The following is a 6,914-nucleotide window of genomic DNA, read 5'->3' as shown; positions in this document are numbered from 1 at the left end:
GCAAACAAGACGGACGACCGTGTTCTGAGGACAGGGCTGACATCTGTGAGTGATAATTACTGAACTGATGCTGAACTTGTGGACAAACATTTGACACTGTGTTGAATACCAACTGACGCATGTCAGCACTTGATGGAATAAAAGCTTGAGGTGGGCGTGTTTTGAAGCACCCACATATAGGACGACTGAGCATTTTAACAGTGGGAGCCTTTTCCTCCATGTGACGCCTATTACAACAGCTTTGACAGAACACCTGCTCCATTTGTGTTACTTTGCTAAGTGTATGTAATCACCAGCTAAATCATTGTCTTTGTGTGTTACACTTGCACAGGCTGGAATATACCTTAGCTGGGGTCAAAGGTCATGCTTGGCTTTTTAAACTTTAACGTTGATAGGAGTTATTAAAGGCCCCGTCACACAGGTGTATGTCATTATCAGCTAATTAGCTCTCTGCTATGGTTATGTGAGGTATTAAACCTGAGTTCAGATTGTTATAGAGAAGGAAAAGCTGTCATTTGTCCCTCGCAGAAATATATATAACAATGACAAGTGATATTTAGAACTGGTCACACTTACTCCACACCAAAAGGAAAAGAGAAAAAAGCCTGTTTTCCTTTGTCCCTGGACCCATTTAACTTGCTTAATTGTATAAACGTATGTTAATCTAATATTTACCTCAAATTAAATGTCATTTACATCTTTGTTTTTGTGAATGAAAAGACATGCTAATGGCAATGACAAGTAAGTAAACGTAACACTTTGGTGGACTACACTTCACAGGTATCTAACGGCATTGATCTTCCTGTGAGGCTGATCTTTGTCACTGAGAAGTTGAGGAAGTGGACAGTCTCCTCCCTGATGGCCTGCAGACTATCCGAGGCACGATGCAGAAACATCAGGTAAACACTTTTTACCACACACACATTAACTTTGTTATAAAAAGGTGGTTTGATGCCCTTGAGTGTTTTATCTAAACACGTTCCTCTCGATTGTCTCTGCAAGATCAGGAGAGGTTTTCACACTATTTTACCTGTTTGATTCTTCCACCAGAGCTGACCACACCACTTCGGACCAGTTATTATAGTTTTTAAATTTAATTTAAATTTAAATTTTTAATCTAATTAAGTCTTTCTGTTTGGTTTTTGATTTCAGTTTAGTTTTAGTTAGACATTGACTCGTTTTAGTCTAGTAGTTTTTATTTAGTTTTAGTGTTTGTTTTTGTTTGTCCGCAATTATGAGGAAAGCCTTGATTTAAAGAAGCTGAAAAAAGTAGGATGAAAGAAAGCATCAAATATGATTTACAAAACCATTGTTAAATGTCCCGTATTGTGCAAAGCCACGTAATTCTTGTACACCATGAACCATTAACATTGCTTGACCCACAGCAGAGCTCGGTGTATAAGCACCCGGGGCTGATTTTACCTGCAATGCTATTTAGCTGTAGTTCGTGTCGCACTGGTAATTGTAGTTTTTATTTATTTATTTTTTCTTTTAACTGTCGCTTCATTTTTATTTCAGTTAATGAAACTATTTTTTTGCTGCTAGTCTTATTCTTCCTTAACTATGATAACCCTGCTTTGCACACATGATGATAGTGAGGACCCAGTGAGATTGATGAGAGCATATTCAGTACTGAACATACAGCTCCATTTAGTGGACGATCTCTGGTATTGTGTCGTTTAGAATTTATGATCACCGTCACTACAGAGTTAAATATTTTGTTTTGCAGGACCAGTGCTGACAGATGAATTCAGGCTGTACGGTAAGAGTACCTTCATTGTTTTGTTTTTTTTGACACAATAATGACACATAAGAAGTCTTCATTTGGAAGTCTCCAAACTCAATAAATAAATGGCTTTTTGATGATAATTGAACCAAATGAATGCTTGTTTGGGCTTTAATGAACCCATCACTTTAAGTGACACTCATTCCTTTGTTTTAAGATGTGAAATTGTTTGAGTTTGATAACTGCAGCAAAAAGTTACAGCACATTAAGTCATTCATATTCTGAATACCTTCAATAATGCAGAGTTTGAATGTTACACTGTTCCACATATTTAAGGAAACCAAATAGTAACCTGATTAGAGTTTTCAGCGTCTTTGACATTTATTTGAGAAGGTGTTTTTTTTGCAGCCTCGCTGTGTGAAACATTGTGCAAGTCTTGTGTTGTTGTCTCCTGACTCGTCCCTCTGCCTCTTTGGGTTGTCTCCAGTTGCTTTGTGCTCTCTGCTGAAACAGACCAACATTACAAAGGTTAGTTGGATAAATACACACATGTTACAGAATAAAAACATGTATATCTCAATGTTATACAGTTTGCCTGAGCTCAGCCTGAAATGACATAGTCTATTAAGGTTGCATCTACTGCAAGTCGTCACATCTGCTACCACCAAAAGGAAGTACTATACATGTCTGTAAATATAAATGATCTCAAGGGTCATTTCACTTCCTGTCCCAGCACCCATGGCCTGAAAATTAATGATGCATGATAAAATGACTTCTCTTCCTTACCTTGCTCTTCATGTCGTCTCTCTTGCCCTCTGCGTCCTGGGGTTGTTCCTCGTCTTTGGGCTCTTCTGGGCTCTTCTCAATCCTTTGCATCTGGAGTTTTGTGAAGACAGACTTGAATTTGAGCACTTCATGGATTCTCTGAAAAATTGCATTTTTGTTTTTAGAAACACAGTACTATAAGAGATAAGATAGAACTGTATTAATCCCAAAGGACAAAATAGTGCCAGATAGCTCCAAAAATACAGTAGAAAATTGGAGAAATACAAAAAAACAACTCGTATATAAGTGAATATATGTCTGATAATCATCTTTAAAAGTTTCATCTACTATAAATCATCACATGTGCCACCACATGACGCACTATAAATATTCTGTAACTTTAACAAGCCAGAAAAAGTCTGCAAGAAAAGTTTTTAAACATTTAAGACACAGCTGCCCAAACTATTCACCTTTCTCTTACCTGTGTTCTCAGCATAGCCTGCATGTCGACACGTCGCTCTCCTGTGTCTTTCAGCTGCTCCTCTGCATTTATTCCTGGATCTCCTCTTCATCAGCTGGGTAACCGTACGGTTGGAAAACGTCTCTGGATCGGAGCATCTTCTCTGCAGTTTAGACTCTTTGTTTCTTCTGCTGCTTTCTGCTGCTGAGGCCAGGGAGGAGACACTGCTGTTCCCTCTGTGTTCACTGTCAGACTGCACAATGAGGCCGGGCTGTTTGAACCTGAAGAGAAAGGACAGTAAAGTTAGGAGACGAGCTCCAGTGGAAGGGCAGAAACTACAATGTCTAAAGAGCCATCTTTAAGGTTTGTGCAGTGATACAGGATAAGTCAAGTCAAGTCAAACTTTATTTGTATAGCTCATTTAAAACAAACGCAGTTAACCGAAGTGCTGAACAGGCTCAAAGGATACAAACAGGTTCAAAGAATACAAAGTGCAAACAACAACTAAGAATAAAAGAAAAACAATCAAGTCAAGGTGTCAGACTCAACTCGAGTCGAATGCCAACGAGAAGAGGTGTGTCTTCAGCAGTGACTTAAAGGTTTCTAGGGTCAGAGCAGTTTTTACATGAACAGGTAAGCTGTTCCAGAGTTTAGGGCCAGCCACCGCAAATGCTCGATCGCCACAGTTTTTCTGTCTGGATCTGGGAACATCCAGGAGCATCGGATTTGTCGACTTTAGTGCTTTAACTGGAGTATGCAGATGCAGGAGTTCTGCTAGATAAGGTGGCTCCAGCCCATTTAAAACTTTAAAATCAAGCAATAACATCTTAAAATCTATTCTAAAACGGACAGGAAGCAGATGGAGGGAGGCCAGTGCTGGTGTTACGCGATCACGCTTTCTTTTTCCAGTTAAAAGACGAGCGGCCGCACTTTGCACTAACTGCAGACAACGAAGGGACAACTGATCTCGGCCCACGACCTGAAGAGAAAGGGACCTTTCACTTACCTGTGTTCTCAGCGTAGCCTGCATGTCGACACGTCGCTCTCCTGTGTCTTTCAGCTGCTCCTCTGCATTTATTCCTGGATCTCCTCTTCATCAGCTGGGTAACCGTACGGTTGGAAAACGTCTCTGGATCGGAGCATCTTCTCTGCAGTTTAGACTCTTTGTTTCTTCTGCTGCTTTCTGCTGCTTAGGCCAGGGAGGAGACACTGCTGTTCCCTCTGTGTTCACTGTCAGACTGCACAATGAGGCCGGGCTGTTTGAACCTGAAGAGAAAGGACAGTAAAGTTAGGAGACGAGCTCCAGTGGAAGGGCAGAAACAACAATGTCTAAAGAGCCATCTTTAAGGTTTGTGCAGTGATACAGGAGAATTGATGATAATGATGCATGATGAAATGACTTCTCTTCCTTACCTTGCTCTTCATGTTGTCTCTCTTGCCCTCTGCGTCCTGGGGTTGCTCCTCGTCTTTGGGCTCTTCTGGGCTCTTCTCAATCCTTTCCATCTTGAAGTTTCGTGAAGACAGACTTAATTTGAGCACTTCATGGATCCTCTGAAAAAGTAAGAGCATTTTTTTTTAGAAACAAAGTACTATAAGAGATAAGATAGAACTGTATTAATCCTGAAGGAAATAATAGTGTCCGATAGCTCCAAAAATACAGGAGAAAATTAGAGAAATACAAAAAAACTACTCAAATATAAGTGAAAATATAAAATATAAAGTGTATGAGTTAAAAGAAAAGCAATATTACAATAGTTATCTCTAAAAGTCGACTATACTTATGAAGACATTTAGTGTAGAGCCATTCATCTTCAAGTTACCATGGTTACTCGGGGCGGTCCTTCATCTTGTCCTCATCTCTCACTGGCCTTTTCCCTCAGCTGACTCTGGCTCATCCTGGGGCTGTCCTACATCTTGTCTGGCCTAGGCTCCTCTGGGGGGTGGGGGGGGATGTCCAGTTAAGACCTGCTAAAGAAAATAGAAATCAACAGAATCCCATCCACATTTTATGAATGAAATACTGTAGGAATCAAACTCACCTTTTTAATGTTCCAGTAGCAACATAAAACTTAACTTATATCAACGTAACTTATAGTAACTTAAACTTAACTTATACTAACTTAACTTATACTAACAAAACTTATATTAACATAACTTATACTAACTTAACTTATACTAACCAAACTTAACTTATACTAACTTAACTTATACTAACAAAACTTATATTAACATAACTTATACTAACTTAACTTATACTAACCAAACTTAACTTATACTAACTTAACTTAAACTAACTTAACTTATATTAACATAACTTATACTAACTTAACTTATACTAACCAAACTTAACTTATACTAACTTAACTTATACTAACCAAACTTAACTTATACTAACTTAACTTAAACTAACTTAAAGGTATAATAAGTAGGATTGTCCTGGAACAATAAAATATAGACTTTTACAAATGTAATATACTATAACTCATCACGTATGGGCCTCTATACATGCGTGTTGGTGAGTGTGTGTGTGCAGACCCTTGTGAGACCCCTCCCTCTGCATCTATTCTGTTGTTTTGCTTTACACAGGATTTTTTCAGGAGGGGCGCTGTTGTGGTTCCCTGAGCCAATCACAGCGTATAGGTGAGTGTGGGAGTGGTTCAAATTAGCAACTGGGCCCCATTCAGACCGGCAAACATGGCGAAAGAGCGACGCAGAGCTGGCCTTCTTTCTGTTGGACAGGTAGGTGCCTCTGGTAGGACAGGCTAACTGGCGGTTAGCATGCTAGCGCAAAAGGTAACCGTGACGCTGTCGGTGTTAGCTCGGTGGGGTGGGCGTGTTCTCGCACGAGAGAGTGAGAGTGAGCTTCTGGTGACGAGGAGCCCAGGAGGAGGGGCCCAGTTTGAATGTGTTGTTGATAAAATCCTACTTATTATACCTTTAACTAAACTTAACATATACTTAAACTTAATACTATTCTTTTTTTTTTTTTTTTTTTAGATACTTTAGTAATCCCCGAGGGGAAGTTCAGTGTTTTCACTCCGTTATTACTAACGCATAGGCCCGAAATACACTCATGCACAGACAGGACCCTATGGACATGCACATGTCAGAGTGAGGGGGCTGCACGTGGACATGCGCCCCGAGAAGTTGGGGGATTAAGTGCCTTGCTCAAGGACACCTTGACAGTGCCCAGGAAAGGAACTGGTACCTCCCCAGCTACCAGCCCCAATTCCACACTTGGTCTGTATCGGGACTTGAACCGGCCACCCTCCGGTTCTCCAGCCAAGTCCCTCCAGACTGAGCTACCGTCTACCCAACTTAATTTACACTAAACTTATGCAAACTTAACTTAACTTAAACTAACTTAACTTAACTTAAACTAACTTAACTTAACTTATACTGACTAAACTTAACTTAAACTAACTTAACTTAAACTAACTTAAAGGTATAATAAGTAGGATTGTCCTGGAACAATAAAATATAGACTTTTACAAATGTAATATACTATAACTCATCACGTATGGGCCTCTATACATGTGTGTTGATGAGTGTGTGTGCAGACCCCTGTGAGACCCCTCCCTCTGCATCTATTCTGTTGTTTTGCTATACAGCATATAGGTGAGTGTGGGAGTGGTTCAAATTAGCAACTGGGCCCCATTCAGACCGGCAAACATGGCGAAAGAGTGACGCAGAGCTGGCCTTCTTTCTGTTGGACAGGTAGGTGCCTCTGGTAGGACAGGCTAACTGGCGGTTAGCATGCTAGCGCAAAAGGTAACCGTGACGCTGTCGGTGTTAGCTCGGTGGGGTGGGCGTGTTCTCGCACGAGAGAGTGAGAGTGAGCTTCTGGTGACGAAGAGCCCAGGAGGAGGGGCCCAGTTTGAATGTGTTGTTGATAAAATGCAAGAACAAATCCTACTTATTATACCTTTAACTGAACTTAACTTATTCTAACTTAACCTATTC

This window comes from Semicossyphus pulcher, unplaced genomic scaffold (genome assembly GCF_022749685.1).
Source record: "Semicossyphus pulcher isolate SPU_LCO1_2020_fin unplaced genomic scaffold, fSemPul1.0.p SCAF_16, whole genome shotgun sequence".
NCBI lineage: Eukaryota > Metazoa > Chordata > Actinopteri > Labriformes > Labridae > Semicossyphus > Semicossyphus pulcher.
This window is presented reverse-complemented; position numbering follows the sequence as displayed.